This window comes from Plutella xylostella, chromosome 25 (assembly GCF_932276165.1).
Source record: "Plutella xylostella chromosome 25, ilPluXylo3.1, whole genome shotgun sequence".
In the NCBI taxonomy this organism is placed as follows: Eukaryota; Metazoa; Arthropoda; class Insecta; order Lepidoptera; family Plutellidae; genus Plutella; species Plutella xylostella.
In genome coordinates this window covers 8,149,450-8,172,528 of record NC_064005.1, presented here as the reverse complement: position 1 = coordinate 8,172,528, position 23,079 = coordinate 8,149,450, and the positions used below count along the sequence as shown (strand labels likewise).

General features: G+C 38.5%; 1 protein-coding gene and 1 long non-coding RNA gene across 2 annotated transcripts in view; one reads left to right on the top strand and one right to left on the bottom strand.

The window, feature by feature from the left end:
* The window catches only part of LOC105397931 (hemicentin-1), a 256,295-nt gene that overhangs the window by 103,160 nt on the left and 130,056 nt on the right, over positions 1 to 23,079 (bottom strand). The window lies entirely within an intron of this gene.
* On the top strand, positions 2,806 to 6,643 carry LOC125490558. The gene is made up of 3 exons (XR_007267745.1): positions 2,806 to 4,623; positions 4,806 to 4,921; positions 5,066 to 6,643. It is a non-coding gene; the product is annotated as an uncharacterized LOC125490558 (long non-coding RNA).

The following is a 23,079-nucleotide window of genomic DNA, read 5'->3' as shown; positions in this document are numbered from 1 at the left end:
ATATTTCTGAGGGTAGAGGTGCGAAATCATGCATTGTTTACGTAACAATATTGAGTCGATATAGAGGCTGGATTAGGACTGGGGATCGCGCCGCTTCTTGGAAATCACATACCTGCGAATAGGTATATAATATATGTATTGAATTATTTATATGTTGATCACAACAACGACGAACAATGGGTGCGTAGCTTAATTTTGACAGTGGAAATAATTTAAAATCCATTGAAATGAACGTGAGTACATACAGTACTACGTCCTACACCCTTTTATACCCTTACATTTAAGTTTATTTGTGCAATGATGGAATAACTATCATGATATACATTATAATATCCAGGGGCGTATTTAAAGATTGCGCGCCCTGGGCTCCTGTAGTTTTCCGCCCCATCAAGGAATAAAAGAAAAACAAAAATACCAGTCAGTGTAGAGTACCTACCGACCTACATATGTATAAGAACATTGTGGTGATAGATTTGCATAGATAATGATACATGGTGGGCCAAAATTAATCACCCTATTGGAAGTTGCTCTCATTTGTACAAATGGCGGCGCCCATTTGGCCGATATAATTTTCTAGACTTTACCAATAAAATTGTAAAGGTTCAAATAAACATCATCTAAATACAGAATCGAAGTTTTTCATTTAGAAAAAAAAAGAGAGCCAAACAACATCGGATGACTTCTTTTGGTCCACCTTGTATCGTCCAAACAAAAAAAAAAAGATTTTTCTGGATAGAAGAGTACATTTTAGAACGTTTAAAAATAAACTCGTGCAGGGCGACTGGCGACTGAGAGAGACATTTTTTTTTTCTTTAGGGCCGAAACTCAGTAAGGCTTGTTCACACGCGTGCTCCAGCCGCGTATTATTTTTGTATGACACGCGCGTGCGCGTCCCTAACACAGTTTCGGCCCTTAGATTTCCTTAAAAAAATACCGAGTGCGGTTTTTTTTTGACTATTCCACCGGTTCAGGAAAGAACAAAGGCCGGCTTTTGTACTATAAAAATCCAGCACTGCTCGAAACCAAAATACCTCAGAGTGACCCTGGATAAATCCCTCACCTACAAAACCTGCTGCCAAAACACCAAGAAGAAAGTCAGCTCCCGAATCAACCTTCTGCGACGGCTTACGCCTACCGGATGCGGCGTCTCTCCGCAAGTTCTACGAACAAGTAGCCTAGCACTCTGCTTCTCAGCTGCCGAATTTGCCTGCCCCATATGGAAAGAAAGAAAGAAAGAAAGAAAGAAAGAAAATATATTTATTTAGTACTACACAAATACACCACATACACAGAAAAACAATTTACATATAATACGCTAATAACACAAACACAGATAGTACATAAAAAATAAAAAATAGAAAAGAGACATACAAAAAATACAAAAGAAACTAATAAAGAATACCTAGCCAGTCTGTGTTGGTGGTGCATCAGCGCAGCGCCAAAAAGGCCCCGAGCTCAGCATATGCTACACGTACATAAATGTACGTGCAGCGCTGATTTTCAGCAGGGACCCTTTACGTGACTCACGGAAACGACGTCGAGACAAAAAAAAAAATAATAAAAAAAATACAATTTAGTAGGTACCTAATAATTATGTAAATAAATTAAAACAAAATAGTCAGTGTCAAAAGAGTAAAATATATTTAAATAAATAATAATATTAGCCTATAAGATACAATAAATAATACAATAGCAAGTGAGTACATTAAATTATCATCAAGTGCTGAATTTTACTATGTAGATTTCTGCATAGTCAACAAATAACCTTTAAGTGCCAACTTAAAGGTATTGATGTACCTACCATGTAGCCTTTTCAAAGGAGGGGGGAGGTCATTCCAGCACTTGGACGCCGCAAATCTGAAACTGCCTCGAAAGGCGGCTGATCGATGCGGTGGCACGGACAAGCGGATCTTATACTTGTATGAATTGAACGACCATTGCAGTTTTTCATACAAGTATTTTGGGGTTTCGCGCTTGACCACTCCAAATAGCAACGTTGCAAGGTGCAATCGTCTTCGTGCCGCCATTTTGAGCAGATCAGCGTTGTTCAGATACGGCGTCACATGCGTCCTGGGGGGGATACGGAAGCAGAAGCGCGCACACGCATTCTGAACTCTCTGCACCAGCCGTTCAGATCTACCGAGGAGGCACCCACCGTAGACAACGTCGCAGTAGTTCAGCGTGGACAACACCAGTGACTCACACAATTTGATCCGCATTTCGACACTGAGGTAGTCCCGTATTCTGTACAGTACTTTGAGCCGGTAGAAGCAGCCGCTTACCACCCCTACTATATGGTCCTCGAATTTTAACTGTCCATCCATTAGTAAACCCAAGTTCCTAGCTTGAGCAACCCGCTCTATTGGCACATTACGTACCTGGATAGTAGTAGCCGACAGTTGCTCAATGGTTCTCGTACGCTGGAGACTTGTTCCGAAGACTAGGAACTTGGATTTACCTGGATTTAGCAGTAAGCAATTCTTCTCGGACCATTGCACTACCCTTTCCAGATCAGCATTTATCCTCCGCGTGGTCTCCAAAATGTTTTGAGGATCACACGAAAGATAAAGCTGCAGGTCATCGGCATAGAGGTGATAGCGACAATGTTCCACCGACGATATAATGTCAGCACTGTACAGAATAAATAAAAGTGGTCCCAATATTGAGCCCTGCGGGACTCCTCTGGTCAGCGGACGCGGTGTGGATAGTATGGTGCTGCCATCTGTCCTACGTAGGCCTACAACCTGTGAGCGGTTTGATAGGTAGCTACCAAACCACTGCACTGATGCCTCATCGATCCGTCATTTTAGATAATAGAAGGGACACATTCAAGCAGTCGAAGGCCCTGGAGAAGTCGAGAAGGACAAGAATTGTACTCCGACCTTTCTCCTGTTCCGCAAGCACATTGTCCACTACATCTAGCAGCGCTGTGGCTGTGCTGCGACCGCTGCGGAAGCCGGACTGCAAACTAGGAAGTATTCCCGCATCCTCCAGGTACCGCGACAGCTGATCATGTACTACCCTTTCTATTATCTTTGACGTACACGGCAGGATACTAACCGGCCGTAGGTCAGAGAGTTGCGAAGGGTTCGGCTTTTTAGGGAAAGGGGAAACTTTAGCAATCTTCCAATCGTCGGGAAATGTCTTTGTCTGTATGCTTTTGTTAACTATAGTCAGTATGTTGTCCATAGTTTTCGTCAATGTCATTTCTACCATATCTATCGAAATCAAGTCCATTCCTTTGGCCGCTGTTTTAATTCGTTTCACAGCTTTATGAACTTGTTCCGCAGTTACGGTCGTGAGTCCGAATGTCTTGTCTGAGTGTCTGTTTGTTGTATAGTACGTTAAATCTGATGCAGATACGTCATTGTTACCAGGTACGTCAAGGAAATGTCTGTTAATTTCGTCCGGGTCATTATAATGTGTCGGTAGGTCATTATCATTTTTAGTCGGCAGTACAGTCTTTTTTAAGTTCTTCCACAATGTCTTAGAGTCATGAGCGTTGTTATTGATATTTCGTTCAAAGAACACTTTTTTTTCAAAATATAAGGCCACATTTACTTGATGTTTTAAGTCTTTGTAGTATTGTCTCTTTGCGTCAGTTTTAGTCTTTCTGTATTCGTCATAGGCGTCGTCACGTAACTGCATCATGAATCTAATATTGTCAGTGATCCATGGATGTGGTGTCTCTCTCACTACGATCGTCTTTTCAGGCGCGTGCAGGTCAAAGAGACTTATGATCGATTGATTGAGACACCTCACCATTTCACTGACATCGTCCAGTCTGTTTATTTTGTCCCAGTCTAGTAAATCTAAGTCTTTATTAAACTGTTCAATGTCTATATCCCTAATTGGTCTGTAAGTAATAGTCCTAGGTTTGGTCTTTGTCTTTTTAATGTCGAGCGTTATAGTAACAAAAGCATGTCGTCCTAAGGGTCGTTTGTATATGACATTAACATCTCGAACCTTAGCGTCTGTACATATTAGGTCAATTGTCGTCTGGCTGGTTTCTGTAAAATGCGTGGGCTCCTGTACGTGTTGTGTCAAGTTAAGTGTATTTAGAAAGTTGTCTAATGACTTAAAAGATGCACAGTTATAATTTGAAAAGTCTATGTTAAAGTCCCCTAATAAAACGATTCTGTCATAGTCTTTAAATGAAGTTATGGAGTCTGTCATTGCGTCTAAAAATAAGTCTACGTTTACCCAATCTGGTCTGTAAGCTGTGCCAATAATGATCTTTTTCCCGTTTACATTTAATCTCATCCACATTTGCTCGACGGTATTAGCGGGGGGGTGTGGTAGGGTGCGGGCGGAGAGGCCCTGCCGCACAAAGAATCCCACGCCTCCGCCCCGCGAGCGCAGTCGCCTCGGCCGCGCCACGTGACGCAGTCGATAGCCGGCTACTCGCGGAGCGCGGCCCTCCTCGCCGTCACGCAACCACGTCTCATTTATCGCCACCACGTCTGCTAAAGAGTTGTGTATAGTCACAGTCAGTTCGTCGTGTCCTGTACCAAGAGAACCTGCATTAAACAAACCAACCTTAAAGTATTTTGTGTTAGTCATAGTTATGTATGATTAGAAGTGCCAAAACAATTTGGATGTGAAGGAAAAAAGGCAACACATGTAAGTAACCAATCGCCAACCTATGCATAAAATTTACAACTATTAAACAAGACAGATGAAGACTATAATAAACACAAGAGTAAGAAATTGATGAAAATTCAGTGTAGAAAGTGCAATAATAATACTTATAACTTCGTATATATATAAAAATGATACAATAATATATATATTTGTCGTTCCAGTGAGTACACAACAGGATTTGCAGCCAGCCTGCTGAACCCGGGGTCATTCCGCCCGCCGCACCGACGCTCCACCACCTGTTCATGCCTCTTACTAGAAAAATGATCGCACACATAAGGTAAGCAATATTTATACACCATTTATACACATTGTTAATATCATTATCATTACAGCATTCAAAATATCCTAAACTATGGTACACTCGCAAATAAATAATACAGTCTATAAGTTCACTAATAGTAGCATTGTTTTTATTTTTCAGATTATCTACAATGAGGCAACAGAGCATGGCCAGGCAGAACAGACACATACAGAAGAGAATATGAAAAAATACACATTTACAAAGTGGAGCGAACTGGTTCCTCTCCAAAAATATTAGTTAGGTCATTAACACATCTAATTCTAAATGACGGCTTGCCTTCAGCTTGGCGTACAAACACACGCCCATCCTTTGTCCAAATGAAACGCCATGAAAACCGCTTACCCAGATCTCGAGCTTTGCCAAACAGTTGCCTATTAAGCTTAGTGAGCCTCTCGTTTATATAAAACCTCTTCGGTTCACCTTCGAGGCCCATGTCGGCTGTGGTGAGGCCGCGGCGCACGCGCATGGCGCGCAGCAGCTCGTCCCGGGTGGCGCGGCGCGCGAGGCGCACGGCGAGGGGCCGCGCGCGCGCCGCCGCCGCCGCCGCGCCCTCCGCCGCTCCCGCTGCCGGCCGCAGCGCGCCCACGCGCACGGCGCTCACGATGTCGCGCTCGTCGAGGGTCATGCCCAGCTTCACCGCTATGACCTTCACTAGATGTAAGGGGTTTTCTGCTTTGGTCTCCGGTATATGTGTTATTTGTATATCATTTGCTAACAAATCCTGATCACGATCCTGCAGTTCTATTTTTAAATCCTCAATCGCTTGCTCGAGGCTTTCTATAGCAGGAGATTTACTGCTTGCGTAGTTCGTCTCCATGGCTTCCACTCGCTTCTCCATATCTTCGAGCCTGCTGTTGCACGCAAAGATCGCAGCCTTGAAACTGGAAATTTCCTCCCTCAGTTCCTTAAACTCGCCACACACTCCCTTTATCTCTTTGGTGCAATGAGTCTTGAGAGATCCTAACTCTTCTCTGAAAGCTCTGATCTCCAGTGCGAGGTCAACATGGAACTCCAGGGTGGCATTATTTGCAGTATTATTCATGACAGCTTCATCCCCCACATCGCATTCCTGAGTTGTTTTTATTTCGCCGGAGGTGGATAGCATTTCCACAGTTTGCTTCCTTGCATCATATGGCGCCGCAGCTCCTTTGACTGGCGTGTCATCGTAGTTGCTTTGCCTCCGTTTACGCTTACAGTTGAGGCAGGCCCAGTCAGCAGCGACCACGACGCCCTCTAGCAATCCTGCGCATTCCCTGTGAAATGATCCGGCGCAAATCCCACAAACAACGCCATCTGTCGATGAGTGGAACTTTCCGCAACTGGTGCACTTGTTTGCCATTTTATTCGTACAATGTAGTATACCTTGAAGTTCTTAAGTACGTCACTAGATGGTGCTCTTGTTTGACAAGTGACAGCGACAGCTGTCTAACAACAGCTGATTTTTAAACAGCTGACCGCAAAAACGTAAACAAAAACACGGGGTAGTACTACCGCACAATACTGGTGAACAATCGAAATTGCACTAAATTTGCACTTAAAACACAACTTTGTCTCAATCTGTATAGTTTATAACTCGCGCAATATGATATACTATAAGTTTCTGCTAAGTTTATTAAAGAATTTTCACTCTTTACACAGTTTTTTGTTTTTAATTTGAACACAGGTTCCACAAGCAACTGTCTCGAATCGCGTCCGTGACGTCACTCACATATGGGCAAGGTCCGCGCATGCTAGAGAAGTACATTTTGCTCTTAACGACACAGTTCGTACAGTAACAGTATGTTTCAAACCGACACTGCTCTACAAAGTCTACTCTCTGGCTGCGATAGCACCCCCTAGCATACGGCGAAAAGTGGCATGTTCTGTTGAGAAAGCCAAACAAGAATGCGACTCCAGACATCCACTTTACTCACATACTGCCGCACCTTCCCGCCTTAAGAGACGCAAAGCGTTTCTAAAAATAGTGAGGTGTCCTAAACGGATGAAAACCCACAAATCGCAAGGCTAAGGCTCTGGGAGGAAAAGTAGCCCCAGGATCCTTTCCTACCTCTTGAGGAAAAACTTGCTCCCGGTAACAGTCTCCTCTGGCACATTTGAAGACTCTAACTAAATCGGTTGCGAGCAGTGAGCAGAGGTAGGCTGCTGCAAGGACAATCTCTGCAAGTGGGGTTATACCGTTGCGACTGTGGTACCGCCCCACCAGACTATGGAGCATTTACTCTCCTGTCCCCTGTGCCCTTCCACCTGCACTCGGGAAGACTTACTTCAGGCCAACCAGTTGCTTCTTTTTGGTCTAGACAAATTTAAAAATTCGCATGTTCACTGACACGAAAAAAGAAGAAGTTTAGAGTACCTAGCGACCTATGTATAAGAACATTGTGGACATTGTGGTGATAGATTTGCAAAGATAATGATATCTTCCTAACAAAAAAAAAGATTTTTCTGGATAGACGAGTACATTTTAGCACGTTTTGAAATAAACATGTGCAGGGCGGCATTTTTTTTCTTTTGATTTCCTTCAAAAAAATATATCGAGGCGGTAAAAAAATAGACTTCCACCGGTTCAGGAAAGAAGAAAGGTCGGTTTCTTAAGACATGAAATCAACATGTGGAAAATTGGCTCACAGCCGTTCCAGGCTTACGTCCTAAAATATTGTTCTGAGCCGCGAGGACAGGATTCGATACTATTTTGGAATCTACACAAACATATGGAAAAAACAAATGCCACTTTTGGAACTAACAAATTTGCCTTACATTTTGACAGTGAAATTTGACGATACGCAACGTTAACGGAGGTTTCGAATCCTGTGCTCGCGGCTCTGTACTTTTTTAATCCTCCAACCTAAAGCACAAGGGCGGCCTGCCGACCGCCCCTGGGCCGCCCTTCGCCGCTTGCCGCCCCGGGCTGTAGCCCTTTTAGCCCTAGGGTAAATACGCCCCTGATAATATCTGAAAATGAAACCAGTTTTCCTGTACCGGTACCTCCTGTAGGTTGGCTGGTGGAAAATGCTCTTAACATTAAGCCCACCTTTTGTGCATTTATTATACATTTGTGCAATAAAGAATTAAATAAATAAAATGACAAGTTAAGCTGAACTTGAGTAATTGAGTAAGCACGGAATACAGCGTTGTGAATGGCCGTAAATATGAAATAGGTTTTAAAATACTCACCGTTAATCCTAAAAATATGTACCTACCTATATCTATGGCCTATCCATAATACTACAAATAGATCAGTATCTATAGTATAACAATATTTACATGGAGGATATATTCAGAATACGCTGCCTAGGACCGAACAATAAAAACTTTATTGGTTTCTTATAATAAAAGGAAATAGACCTACCCGAATCGGTTTAGGTATTTTTATTGTGATTTTATGTTTAAGTTTGGATTATTCCTACCGTGTTTTTCAAACATACTCTTCTGTATTTTCAGTTGTATGATTTAAAATAATCTATCAGAGACTAGCCTACGATTTTATTACAGAACAAAAAAGCAGCAAATCAAACACATCTAAAACCGTGGAGTTCTTAAAAGTAAAAGGACGACCGAATGGAGTAGTGGTTAGTGAGTGACCTGACTACTGAGCCGATGGTCCCGGGTTCGATTCCCGGCTGGGGCAGATATTTGTTTAAACACAGATATTTGTTCTCGGGTCTTGGATGTGCCCGAAAAAATGGCAATAGGCCCGCCCCCTATTACATTAGTACAAGGCTTGAGTGCGTGTTTTTTTTTTCTTTTTTTTCTTAAAAGTCAGCCACAATCACAGTTAAATAAGTAACTATCGTTTTTATTGTCATTTTGTACTATTTAGGTACTCTCTCTCTCATAGTCACAGAATTACATTTTTTTTTTATTGTAGAACAGATGTCGGTAGGTAAGTCAAAAATGTAATAAGCTCAATAAACGCGTAACAAACAGAAGGTAGTTTAAAACAGCTTCCACTGCAACATTTATATTTAGTGTTCAGTTTTCATTAAGCCGTTAACTGAAATAGTGAGAAATTCAGCATCCGAAAACGACACTTATGCGATATTGGAAAAATAGTACACTTAGCTCCGATTTCGCCAAAGTCGGTTAGATCGTAGAAGTACACTAACTACTTAACTGTATCTATAGAAGACTATTGCCTACGATACTTCTACTGTACGTGTACGATTTTGATAGATTCTTACTTTTTATGTACTGATCAAAATAATATGAAAGTACGTAACTATAAGATTCATGGTAATTAAAGTATACTCGTACTTAGCATACCTCAAACTTATTTTTTACGTACCAAATTGGCGCATAGACGACCGTCTATCGCATTTATACTGTGACTCCATGTAGCTATACCTAGCATGGGGCATAAGGGTTTACTTGTCTAAGGGCGTAACAAAAGTTTTGCGTCCCGCTCACTCACATCGCGGGGCTTCGAGAGCGAGTGCGACTGTTTCCTTTTTTACATACTGTCGCGCGCTTCTTGCGCCCTATACTAGGCCTTCTGGAAAAGCTACCCAGAATAAGGCGCTAGTCGTACAGCCTTCGGTAACCGCAAGGCGACGATGCGGCAGTAACGGTGCCAAAGTGTTATTTTATTAAAATTTTATGCGCCAAGCAGCGGCCATACGATTGTGAAGTCAAACGGGTGACTTTTTGGCTTCATAAAGGTGTTGTCATATGAGGGTGAAGGTTGAAACAAGATTGGATATTTATTTATTTGCCAAATCGTAATTGCACAATTAAATATGGGGAAAAATATTAAGTTCTTATATTACTATACATACGTGTAGTAATTATGGTGATATAAGAACGGACTTATTGCTTAAAAGTAATTTCATACAACCGGCTTTGTCGGTGGATCATAATCATGAGCACGAATCATTCGCATGGGGCATGAAAACCAGAGCTCATACCTGCGTGTATGAATGAACCATGGGTGGGTCGTACGGGATTTTGTTTTTACGCAACCAATCGTCCCCCATATGGGTTTGCAGTTTCCACGTTTGGAATCGAAACCTAAATTATGGATACACAGTAAACGTGTTAATCGTACGTTCGTTTGTACAAGTTACTTTGATGTTAATCGTTTGTTTGTACCTACGTTTAAAGTTACTTTAAACCTTCATTCGTATTTCTGAAGATACCACTTAGCTGGTATATTTATAAGCTGGATGTCGGTTACGTTAGTTTTCTTCTGTTGCTTTACCTACCTTTAAACAATAATTTAGACACACATTTTGCGTAAATAAATATATAATAATATTTATAGTGTGGTATGCATGTAGCTTCTAATAGGGGCTCCCCCTATAGCGAATTTGTTTTGACAAAATTTTAACGATTTCGGAGTCAAAATCAATTGAATATGACACTAGTTATTTCGTCAATTTTACTTCGTTTTAACTTCACGATAACCCCGCTGCTTTCAAAGAGCTAGCACGAGTTATAAAAATTTAATTGACCAACCATATGTTAAACCTTGCTATTAGGCTGCCGTCCAAACTGGCTGCATAATTTTATTACGATTTTATACAGCACCCTGTATACCGCACGTCCATACTGTGGCAGCCTCGCTCCGTTATACAGGGTGGCCATTTGGTAGAAATCACTTTTAGTATATTTATGAGCGAGATATGCTATGATGCCTATGGTGCAACGGTTAACACTGACCAATAATATTCTGTCGAAGTGCTGGGTTTGATTTTACCCGGGTCTATGTCTTGTTTTGATGGCCATATTTATCTTTCAGATTTGTTAATTGAAAGTACAGTACACGGCAGATAAATCTGACCCCTCTCAGAAACATTGTTACTATGAGAGGGGGGTCAGGTTTTTCTGCACATGACCGTACCTATGTGAATTTACAAAAAAACAAATTCACATCGGCTTAGCCATAAACCCGCCACTGAAAAGATAAAGCGTCTGAAACAAAGCCTTCTTTCAAAATACTTCTAACACAAAGGCGTAGGATTTAAAATGGCGCAGCTTTCCGTGTTTTACGTTCAAGATTTTACGAAAGTGTTATAAATTTTAATAGTGACTTATGGCGTCTATAAAGTCGTAAACGTAAGATACATTGTTTGGCTGCGTTTCGTTTCAATCGTGATTTTAGGCAAGACTTCTGCCCGAACATTCAATTTCCGAAGTGGGTCGTAAGAAATAATTAAATGAAAGTTTTTGATTGCCTTCAGTAATTAGTTTTTCGAGTCTAGACCTTCGCTGACCTAGCCAATGCTCAGATGGATCGTGATTTATTGTATTAGTAAAACATAAAAGGTTATCTATATAGTATACTTACTATAATAATTGGTGCTGACGACTTTTTGTAGGTAAGCAATGTCATAATATCATCCTGTATGTAACACATATTGAGGTGCATTAATTAATAAATAACTTTTTACCAAGTATCCGCATATCTATGGCATATGTTATGTAAAATATATGTAGGTAAAATCGTCATATGTACATATTACTTATTCAACTTACATAATCATTTAACGTCAGCGTGCTTTAAATAAGAACATACCTGGGAACAAAAAAGCAACATTAGTTATCATGATCAGAAACTTTTAAATAAACCCTAGTCTCAAAAAATAAGACCGTCGTTGTAAGATTTATATGTGTGGGCTTATGCGTATTGAGTATGTATGCGTTGGGGTTTTAAAAGCATAGATTAGAGTAAAATATACTAATAGACTTTATCAATGTACCTACCTAAACTTTTTAAGTGACGGTGGGTTACCAACTCCATAAAAAAACATTTTTTTTATCATCAATTCTGTAACTATGTCACCTTATTAATTAACCTTAAAAAGGGAAAAGTTAAGAAATTCAACGCTCTTTCCCAACGTTTAATGAAAGGAAAGTATTTTATATTAATTAGGAGTTCTTGCGACGTCCCCTAAGCTGCTACCTGCGTAAGGTGGAGGTTTTATCTTCGTTTTCAGTCGGTTTGCGTAGTAATTTTTATAAGGCATTAAATAAAATAAATTGTTTTCAATTACTAAAAACAAAGATTAAGAATTAAGGGCGTCTTGCATAACAAAGTTAATCAAAATTAAATCTATGACCTCATGCTCTGACATTATACTGTCAGAGCAAGAGACAAACTATTTAATTTTATTTAACTTTGTTATGCAAGTCACCCTAAGTGTCAAGAGCCAGATTTATTTTCTATTCTATTCTATTCTCTGTGGGGGTGTAAGTACCTGCACCTGGCTCTCTCGAATGGAACCTTTGTGCATGTCCCCAAGGTCTAAATTGCCTTCCTAAGCTTGGACCATTTCCCACTACGCTGGTCCACTGCGGATTGGTGGGTTCAAATATCTAGATGTGCTAAATCTAGATATGCTGGTTTCCTCACGATGTTTTCCTTCACCGTAATAGCGATGGTATACATTGTACTTAAGTTAAAAGAACTCATTGGTACACGTCAGCGCCAGGATTTGAACCCGCATTTCTGGTGTGAGAAGCGGACGCTTACCCGACTGAGCTACCACCGCTCTAGCCAGAGGTAAAAACTTACCTCCTTATTCATAAAAAAGTTATAGGACGTTTTAGCTATTGAAGTTAATAAACAATTTGTTCTTTGACAGAGAGGGACAACACAGTTCAATAGCTAAAACATCCTATAACTTTTCTATGAAAAACGGGTTAAAATAATTGCAGAAGATTGGCATAGTGAATTAGGTATGTTCATAAATTGTTAAATATAAGGCAAAAAGTACTTTTAATTTAAAATACCTAATTCACCCATGCAATCCACTCTTGTCTATGTATAGAAAGCAGAGGTGTAGATTCGGGATCTTTTAATTAAGAAGTTCGTAAGTTTCTTAAAGTATTAACAGTATATCATTGTTACATAGAAAGCGCCTTGGGAATTAATTAAAAATTTATTAATTTTGTTTATCAGCTATCTTTATGGTTAGCCATTAAAGTTGTAAGGTTTTACAGCCTTATTTTAATAACTTTATATTAGAAAGTTCGTAACGGCCATCACAGTAAACGAAGGGTTGTGTGCCAAGTTAATCCAAATAGGCAAATATTGGAGGCAGTAGAGATTAAATTTTTATTGGTTTACTCATAAACGAAACACTGTTTTATATACATTATTAATATTTTAGTGTTTATGGATGTGTAATATTGTGTAACATAACTATATTTTCAGGCAATAACTATAGTTGTGTATGTTATTAGAGAATTAGGTTTTTAAAAGACAACTCACACCCCTCTCTGAATACCCTTGTTGGCAATCATCTTAACAAGAAACCAAAAAAACACACACAAAAAAAACCCCAACAGGTCTTCAACCCCGTCGCTTAGAACAAAGGTAACAGGACTGCAGCGCTGAAAAGAGACACAGTTTTCGCATTTGCCCAACGAGCGGCCGACGCGACTCGCATTGGCGTAATGAAAAACGCCCTTGAGTAGACAAAGGGGAGAACCGGGATAGTTGCGCCTAGCTCACGGCGGGGGTTACTCTATACTGGAGAAAAACGAGAGCTGACGTGCAATCGGCACGTTTAATACAACGAGATATGTAGAGTCCGAAATCCGAAGTCTGTATGAAGAGCAGCCCTCCGAAACTTAGTTTTTTGTCGTATAGAGTGACCCCCCTGATCCTAGTGAAGTGTTCAGCTGGAGGGGTTATCGGAGGCTCCAAAGTGTTTGCTTTCAGGTAAATTGCCTTGTTTGCGTAACTGCTGCGAACAGTATATCTTGGAATTTTGAGAATAGTTTGTTGACCGATTCGTAAGCTGCAGAATGGCGCAGTGGTTAGTTACTCTGACTACTGTGGAGGGTTCGATTCCCGACTGGATACTGACTGATATTTCTTCAAACACAGATTGGTTCTCAGATCTTGGTACCCGAAGGCAATTGGCTCGCCCCTAGTGCATCGTACCTAAACACAACTCCAGCTAAGATTAAGTGCAGAAATGGGCCTCAGCCTACCCCATAAGAGTATACAAGAGTACAAGGTATGTTTGTATGTGTGTGTGCTACTTGTGCAGTAAAATACTGGTGTCATAATAATTATAAAGCGCTACTGATACTTAATGGAATAGAAACGAATGGATCGGATTCAAATCAATTTATAGTTGGAAAGGGAACCCAATCGAGATATTCTTAGATCTTTTTTATTTAAATTGAATAAAACAATTGATATTCTACCTATAGTAGGTATTATATTCTAACTTAACTGATGTTTTTCACTCCTGCAGAATTTTTTCCCATTTGTGACAACATGATCTCTTCAAAAACTACTCTTATTTTAACCAAAGTTACATCTACTCTATACTTTTTTCAAGGAAATCCATCTACTCCTACGACAGCCTAGGAGGGTTACTCTATACTGACGAAAAACGAACGAACAAGAGTTGTCGTGAAATCCGCACGTTTAATCGAAGAGATAGAGTCGTGGCTCGCCAGCAACGCTCCAAAACTTTGGTTTCTCGTCTTATAGAGTGACCCCGCAGGCAACGAAGACTGAGCTCGTAGTACGGAATAGCAACAGAAAACATGGCACTATATTTTCTCCACAGTTGTCAACCCTTATTCTGTGCAGGATAAATAACTAACCTTACACGACTCAGCAACAATAAATAACACATTAGCAGCGGACTTTTTTATTCGAACCTGGCATTCTCTCTAGAATCACCATCTGGGGGACAGGTTGAAATAGAACAAGAATGGGACATTCGAAATTGGCCAGTGTGTTGTTTTGAATAAGAGTCACAGTTGCGATAGCAGCTGGTGCTCGCTTAATCAAGGAGCTGGTAAACAAAGCCACAAATGAAAGTCTGTCCCCTCCTTTAGAGTGATTTTTTTCACCACGCGCAGTGTATGGGGAAGTATAGAGACGTTTTTAAACCTAGTGCCAATTTCTCCATAGTCGGTTAGAGCAAAACATATGAATGACTTTTGACACATTTGTCATGAATTTTATGGAGATGACGTTTAATTTATAAATCAATCCCTGTCGGTTAGATAACCGACTTTGGAGAAATTGGCACTTAATTTGTCAAGTGCAGTTATTTCTGTTTTCTTTTTATTCGGATTTCCGTGACAAATACTAGAGCTACACTAGGATTAGCGTCAGTCGCTTTTGTTTTTTTTAGTTACCTACCCTTCGATGTTGCTAAGCTATAATATTTCATAATTGCATTTTTTTATTTAAATCACTAATTGTTAAACTAAACAACTAATTCTATGTTGCTATGATAAACTCTTAATAATGTAAACTCAACAATTTTAGCTCTCTGGGGGAAAGTAGGTATCATACATTTAGCTTAGGATTCCCGTAAGACATGACACTAATTCTACAAGTCTAGTCAGAGTGCTAATATTAATAATCCAAAAAAATATGGTGCGGCAAATATAGCCGGGTCCCCTCCAGATTTAATCTTAGTGTGTCGGTGAAAAACATTAGATCTACACTAAGGTTTGTAACCTTGGTGAAAGGATTAGCCAGTTACTGACTGCTCAGGGTGCGCCGGTATAGTTTAAAAATAGAGTTGATAGGTCACTCGGGCATGATCCTTCTTCGTTGGGACCCCAACTTTGTACAATACAATACAATCCTCTTTATTTGCACCAAAAAAAACAGAATCAATACAAAATAAAACTTAAAAATAACAACAGTACAAAAAGGCGGCCTTATTGCTTATAGCAATCTCTACCAGACAACCTTTGTATGTATGTAAAATTCGTTCGCGTTGGATAGTCAAAAAATTAACGACACTGACACACAAGAAGATGATCTGGTGTGGACCCGGCTCATAACCCACGGAATGCAGTAAATACTCTGCGATCCCTCTCTTTGTTTTGAGGTTGTAAGCCTGTTTCCTACAAATGCTGGGGCCGTTTGATTGCGATTACCTTTGTCTTGTTTGTTTTTTTATTGGTCTCGTTATCGCTTTGATTTCGTTTTATAACAGGCCAGTGTTCGCTCTGGTTTGAGCAAGGAGGGACGTGATTCGTATGTTAATCTGTGGCCCACCAGGTGAATCAATGCATGATGGCGAAATGGTAAAAAGGCGTAAAACAATTTGGTAATTTCGGGGCTGGTCCAATACTAATAATGGTTTTCTTATTGTGTCTGAACTTACCGAATAAATAGTTTAAATAAGTATTTCTATGAAAATGTAATAGCACTTAGGTTTTCTGAAACATAAAATAATTTTCTCTCTAAATGTAAAATTATATCAAAGTTGTTGTGTAAGACAATACACAAAGACTAGAAACTGTAGTAAAATTATAAAAATATTTCTTATAAAATCTTGTTTGCATATCATTACTGGAATAACAGAGTAACAATGTAACCAAATACTACTGTGGACCCCTATTACTGAGAAAGCACTTTGAGTATTGCACAGGTAATGGCCAGTACTCAGTCTTCAAACAGAAGATCTGTTTATAAAAAAAATGTCATAAAAAAACGACAGGTGTGCGAAAAGTGCCTCCTTAGTGACTCATCATCACGACCCATCACGTCTCCATAGCTGGGGCACGGGTCTCCTTCCAATTAAGGAAGGGTTTAGGCCTAGTCCACCACGCTGGCCAAGTGCGGGTTGGTGTACTCCAACACAAGCAAGCTTGAGCTGAGACAGTTTCGCCGGGTAAGTGACTTACGTTGTGACGTGACCTTAGTGACTATTGTATTTTATTCTCTGCAGGGGTGTAAGTACCTCTGGCGTGAGAAGTGGGCGCTTACCGGACTGAGCCACCACCGCTTTAAGTGACGTATCACTTATTTTCTCCGGGCACCCTGGGCAGTCAGTGATAGGCGCTAATTGGACTGGCCAATCCTTTGAACATGGCTGCAAGGTCTAGTCTAGTCTAGTCTGTGTCATAGACACGATAAAGAGAAGAATAAGAATTGCTTATCTTTCTATTGGTCGTAGTCGAATCCTAGTAATGTACCTATACCTATCTTCTTATTTATTTATTTTATCTACCAATGAATTATTTCTGATGAGACACCCATGGTGAACAAATCCAGACATTAATATTTTTTTCTTCCATATATTTTTACTCGCAAGATACTCTACTGATTTAGCTTATATATTAAGGAGTACAGAGTAATTACTTTGAAATCCTTTTTGATAATTAAAATAACAAAAAGGTATCATGTTACGTCTAACTTAAATTATTCTTACGAAGAATGTTATTCTTCTTTTATATCAGAAGCCTTAGCAAGAATAAACAAAATAGCGAAAATAACCATAAACGTTTATTTATTGTTTCTTAGGCGGTTAGGCCTTTTCTCTATTTTACTTCATCGTTGATGAGACATTGAAAAAAACGGTAAGTATTGATGACGATTTTGAAGGCATAAAAAAATATTTTAGTAACGTCAAGCTTTTTGCTAGTGGAATTCATCTTTAAAATACACTCACGGGCAATGAAAAGGTTCCACTGAGAAAAGCACCGAATTACTTCTAAACGGAAAAGGCTAGCTTAATGACGTCTTCTACAATATTGAAGTACATTTAACAGACCATTACGATATTACCAACTAAAAACAGTAAAATTTTGTTCCAATTTTAAATTTAAAAATGATGTTTGGTGTGGTGCATTTTGTGACTGGAACTTTTTCATTGCCCGGGAGTGTATTATGATATTAAAATTATTGTGATCGATATTCATATTCATAAGTGTCTATAGTGAAAAAACTAAGTACCTATCGGATTTGTAATTTCATATCTTTGTAAAACGCAATGCAATAACATTCTATCTATTTGGTGCTACTACAATATAACAGAACTCCAGCCCTGTAGCCTCGCAAATGTACTGCACAGTTCTTTAATTAATGTAAAATATTCGCCCGTCCGACCCACTGGGTTGAATAATGACGTAGAATTTACACTCTCGCCTTACATTTTCACGATATTATAATTCCAGAATACTTTGTGCTAAAAGTTATAAAAGAACTAAGCGTTCTCGGAATGTATTTATTGCAATTGTATTTCTTGAACTGTTGCCTTATCGCAACTCTTAATGGTTAAGAAAGAAAGAGATGGATAAAAATGTGGTGACTATTCGTCCAGTATTTGAAAGGTTAGTTTAGGTTAATGGAAGACCCATGAAGTTCAGTAAGGAATGTATGCTAAGCCCCAATTTCTCCATAGTCGTTTATCGAACCGACCAGGGATTGAATCATCAATTATACGTCATATCCATAAATAATTCTTGACAGATGTGTCAAAAGTCAACCACTAATACCTGGTTATGCTCTAACCGGCTATAGAGAAATTGGCACTAAATGTCTGTTCTATTAGATGTTTGAGTAGATTTCCATAGATATGTAGGAAAAAAATCTTGACTTTCAGGCGCTTAATCTATTGATATCTATTTGGTAAAAACTGATGAAAACGGATAGCAATAAGCTTTATTCCCATAAAAGTCTGAAGCTGCCACTCTTTTGATTGTTTCGAACTAAAATATTTTTTAATTTCACATCTACCGAATGTGAAACAGGCTGTAAATTGTAAATGCAACATAAACTTTTATTCCTCAAGAAAAACCTGTTCTCTTTAGTGCAAACAGCCCGCACACGCGTCTAGCGAGACTTACTCAGACTAAAACAGCACTGAGCATTTTTAATTAAAAACTAATTAAGTTTCCTGTAGCAAATTTACAGATCTCTTAGCGTTGTACGTGTTCCATTCTGTGCTTTATTAAAGGAAACGAGAGGATCTCAGTCTCACTTTTGCATGTTTCACAAAAGCGTCAGCTTACCTTTTGTATGAGAGATATTGTTTAAGAAACACCCTGTGAAAAGGCAGAGTTGTTACTGCTTTATACATGTATACTAGCTTTGCGAACTATTAATAATAGTCAAATATCCTGTGTTTTTGAAGGAAGGTTATACGCGTAGCGAACTCTATGAAGAGTTAACCTGTTTTATATTCAGAAACCTGTATGAAGCCTTCCCAAATGAAAAACTCCAACTAGGAATAATCAATGCTATTAACTATTCTATTGATACACGTATTCCAACAAACTCCTGACTAAACTTGTTTACAACACAAAGTTTCAGAGAACAATACTAGCAAATTCAAGCCGAAAGTTCAATCACACACAATTTGAAGCTACGCTAAGCGCACCAATAACTCACTACTATCACCCAATTAGCAGCGAAAGTTTCCTCCAATCAGAACGCTTGAATAACGCCTAGACTCCAACTAGCAAGTCCTAGTTCAAATAGTACGGACATCATTTTGTACAGATTACACTAATACGAGTTTCATTCCACGATCGTTAATTAAGGCGAAGTTGAAATAGGAATATAGTGAATAAATATGGATTTCCAAGATGGCGTCTCAAAATGGCGGACGTCTTAAGATTAGTAGACGGTGAGGCTCGAGCAAACGGAAATTAAGTGGCGCGCCAAAATGTATAGGCGAAAGAGAAGCTTGCGCGAAAAATATGTTGTGGTAAAAGATTACATCAAAAAATATATGTTGGGTCTGCTGGGATATTTTTCATTAACGAAAGCTGTTTTACTGTGAAATCTGGATGTCGGTGTGACAGACATTTTTTCACTCCTTAGAAGTGCAGAAAAATGTATGATGAGTGTTTCCTGGTGCTGGTTGCGATGATACTATTTTAATAACGTGGTAAGACATTAGGGTAAGGTTGCGTATATTGGACCACTTAACTTCTAATAGCTATATAAAGTAACCTATGTATCATATTTATATGTTTTTGGATTCTATAGGTAAATTTTGTTTCCTGCTTTACGTGTTCTATGTTTCCAACTAAAATACAACGGCGTTTTGAAAATATTGTCAAAAAAGGTTTATATTTAAGGTTTCCTTCTTTGAACCAGGGTATCCTTTATTGGACCTCTCAGTATCCATGCTTGGACTTCGATAGAATTGTCTTAGTGGTCCAATCAAGGAAAAGCTACAGTAAAGAATAATAATTTAAATGAAAACATGTAATTGGAAAAATCAGACTCTTTTTTTATGGCTTGGGTACATTATAAGTAATTAGTCTTAATTTTAATCATGTCGTCTTGTTTTTGTTCAATCAAAGGTGTTATATTATTTTCTCTGCTATTTGGTAGTTTTAGAAGTTTTAGAAGTAACATCATTTCTGATAAAAAAAAACTTCCAACCCTGGAGTTAAATGAGCAGAAGATCCCCTAACTTACTTTTCATATTTAGCAATCTTATTTGTTATAATGCTTCCGTGTAGCTGACATGCTAAAAGCAATAATATATTTTTATAAAAAAATCTACTTAAAAGGAGCAATGATTGGACCGGTCCAAATCAAGCAACTGGCGAAGGTCCATTGATAGCAACTTTCTACTTTTATGCAAAACACGTGACGAAAAAAAACCTAACATTTTGAAATAATTCCATACAGTTAAATATCTTCACAAATTGTTTAGCATAACACACGTGCAAATAACTGATAAAAATAATCATAATTGTAGTACTTACATGGTAAACAGTAGCGCGTATTTATTACATGAAGTAGGGTTATGGAACATGGACGCACATCCTATTTAAACGGCATCCCAGGCGCTACTGGGAGTTGAGGGGTATGGAGAGGGGTTTTTAAGCATCACGTTTGAAAATACCGTGGATGTTTAATCCCAATAGTTTCGGATATACTTCACTGGTCCAATCAAAGAGCCGGTCCAATATACGCAACCTTACCCTAATATAAAACGCTGATAAAATAAAAAGTTTTTCAAGAAATTCTATCGAAATACTTATCAATTGTATACATGCTGATGAGTCTGATGACATAGAGCAATCAATTTAGATTATGTGGTAACACTTTACCATTCTACGCGGATTTTTAACATCAAAACCGCGCAGTCTTATGATGTCTTACATACGAGTCTGAGAACCTAACTGCTAGCCGCCATTTTGTAACTTTTTAGTGTTCCGTACATCAATAATAAAACAGAACCATTACAGGGTCAGTTTGATGTCTGTTTTTATGTATAAATATGTATATAAATAAATATTAAATTAAAATGTAAAAATTATTTCTACGGAATATCGAGGCCGTAATTTTTTTTTTCTATGTTAACGCAGAAAAACATGATGATAAAACCACCTATTTTGACTGTGAAATTTGGCCAGTAGTGATATCAAATTTTTTTTTTTTTCAAAAACAAGTAGACTAGACTTTTGCAGATACACCCTCAGACTGTAACTGTAGTAACTGCCATGTAACCAACCCGAATTTTTTACTTTGATTTTAATAATAAAGTTTTTGAAATACAAAGTTATGTGAGCTGGTAACAAATATTGCAATAAAATTAAAAGATAATGGTACGGAACCTTCGTGCCCGAGTCCAACTTCGCTAGGTTTTCTTTTTAAACTCGCCAGGCAGTGTGCCGGTTAATTAACATACCACCTCCTTTCTCCCAGTTTCTTCAACAATATCGTGACTCATAACTCTGAGCATATCTTCTGGTTTATTATTCAAAGGGCAGAGCCAAACTGAACCTTCTGTAATATTTATACAGGTTTTAATGTTTTTGTGCATACGAATCATAAGATACACCACCAAACAACAAGACCGCAAGACTGCATCTATGTGTTGTGTGTATGTGAATATTGTGAATGTTAGAATACCATTTAATAAGAAGGTATTCTTAAAAAATATATAAAAAACAAATGGAGCGGTCGTGGCGTAATGGATAAGGCTTCATCCTCCCAATTGAGAGGCCGTGGGTTCAAATCCTGGCCTGTACCAATGAATTATTTCAATTGTATTTTCAATTAAGGAGTTTATGTACAATAATACCACCTGCTCTTACGGCGATGGAAAACATCGTGAGGAAACCTGCACATCTAGATTCTAGATGTGTATCCTAAGTGCATTGTACTTATTCCAAAACGGCGATATGGTTCGCAACCTATCACGTGAGTATAAATGTGCTGCGAAAACTTGCGAGCGACCTCTGACTACCCCTTCGGGGATTACAGTCCTGAAGTGCATAATTATGTATACAATGTGTTTTTTTTCGAACCCGACAAACTTTAAGGGTGTATTCTACGAGTGATTTCATCGAGAAAACACCCCCATATGGGGGGTCAAATCTCAATATTCTAGAAATGGCGGCCATTTTAAAGTTTTAGATACTTAGTTTTCATAAAAAATCATATCTCGACATTTGAACGCCTTACGGACATGAAATAAAATGATTTTATCCATAAAAAGTCATCTCTATCCAATAAAAATAAGCACAACTGCTAAAATGTTACATAAAAACCGACTTCAAAAAACCACTAAAATGTAAGAAATAATTTAAGGTTTACACAAATTCTACTCGTATGTGACAGTACAAATATACCTAAGCAGGAACTGTTCTATTTTGAAGTTGGTGCCATATTTCTTCAGATTACTTTGTCACCGCACCAACATCAAAAAAGAACAGTTCCTGCTTAGGTATATTTGTACTGTCACATACGAGTAGAATTTGTGTAAACCTTAAATTATTTCTTACATTTTAGTGGTTTTTTGAAGTCGGTTTTTTTATTTTTTTAATTATTATTTTATTTTATTGTTTTTAGTTTATTTGCAATAATTTTCAATCAAAAGTAAGGTGCAAATGATACCAAAAAGTCCTACTAATCAATACGAATCATTCAAGCCTAAACACGAAGTAGTTGCTATATACCGTTGAGGAGTTCCCCTGACTGCCTTCCGTTTCCATCATCAGATCAGCTCAAGGTCACCATCATATTTTTTTGTTATAAGAACTATATATACGTTCTTAATTTCATTAGAATCGGTTAACATGTGCCCAAAATGGAAATTCATACCCTGTTTTTACCCCTTTACCCACCATTGGGGGTGAACTAAAATTCTGAAAAAAAATGGGACCACCTGGGAGCTCAATGCAATACAACAAAAAAAGAATTTTCAAAATCGGTCCATAAACGGCGGAGTAATCGGTGAACATACATAAAAAAATATATAAAAAAAAAAAAGATCCCGACGAATTAACAACCTCCTCCTTTTTTTGAAGTCGGTTAAAAATAAGTTACAAGCACCTAGTCTTTTTTTTTGAGAATAAAAACAGCAAAAATTTACATTTACTTGAATAACTTTGAAAATTGCCCCCATTTGATGGTTTTTTTTATGTATTTTTTAAAAGTATTTGAGTTAAGC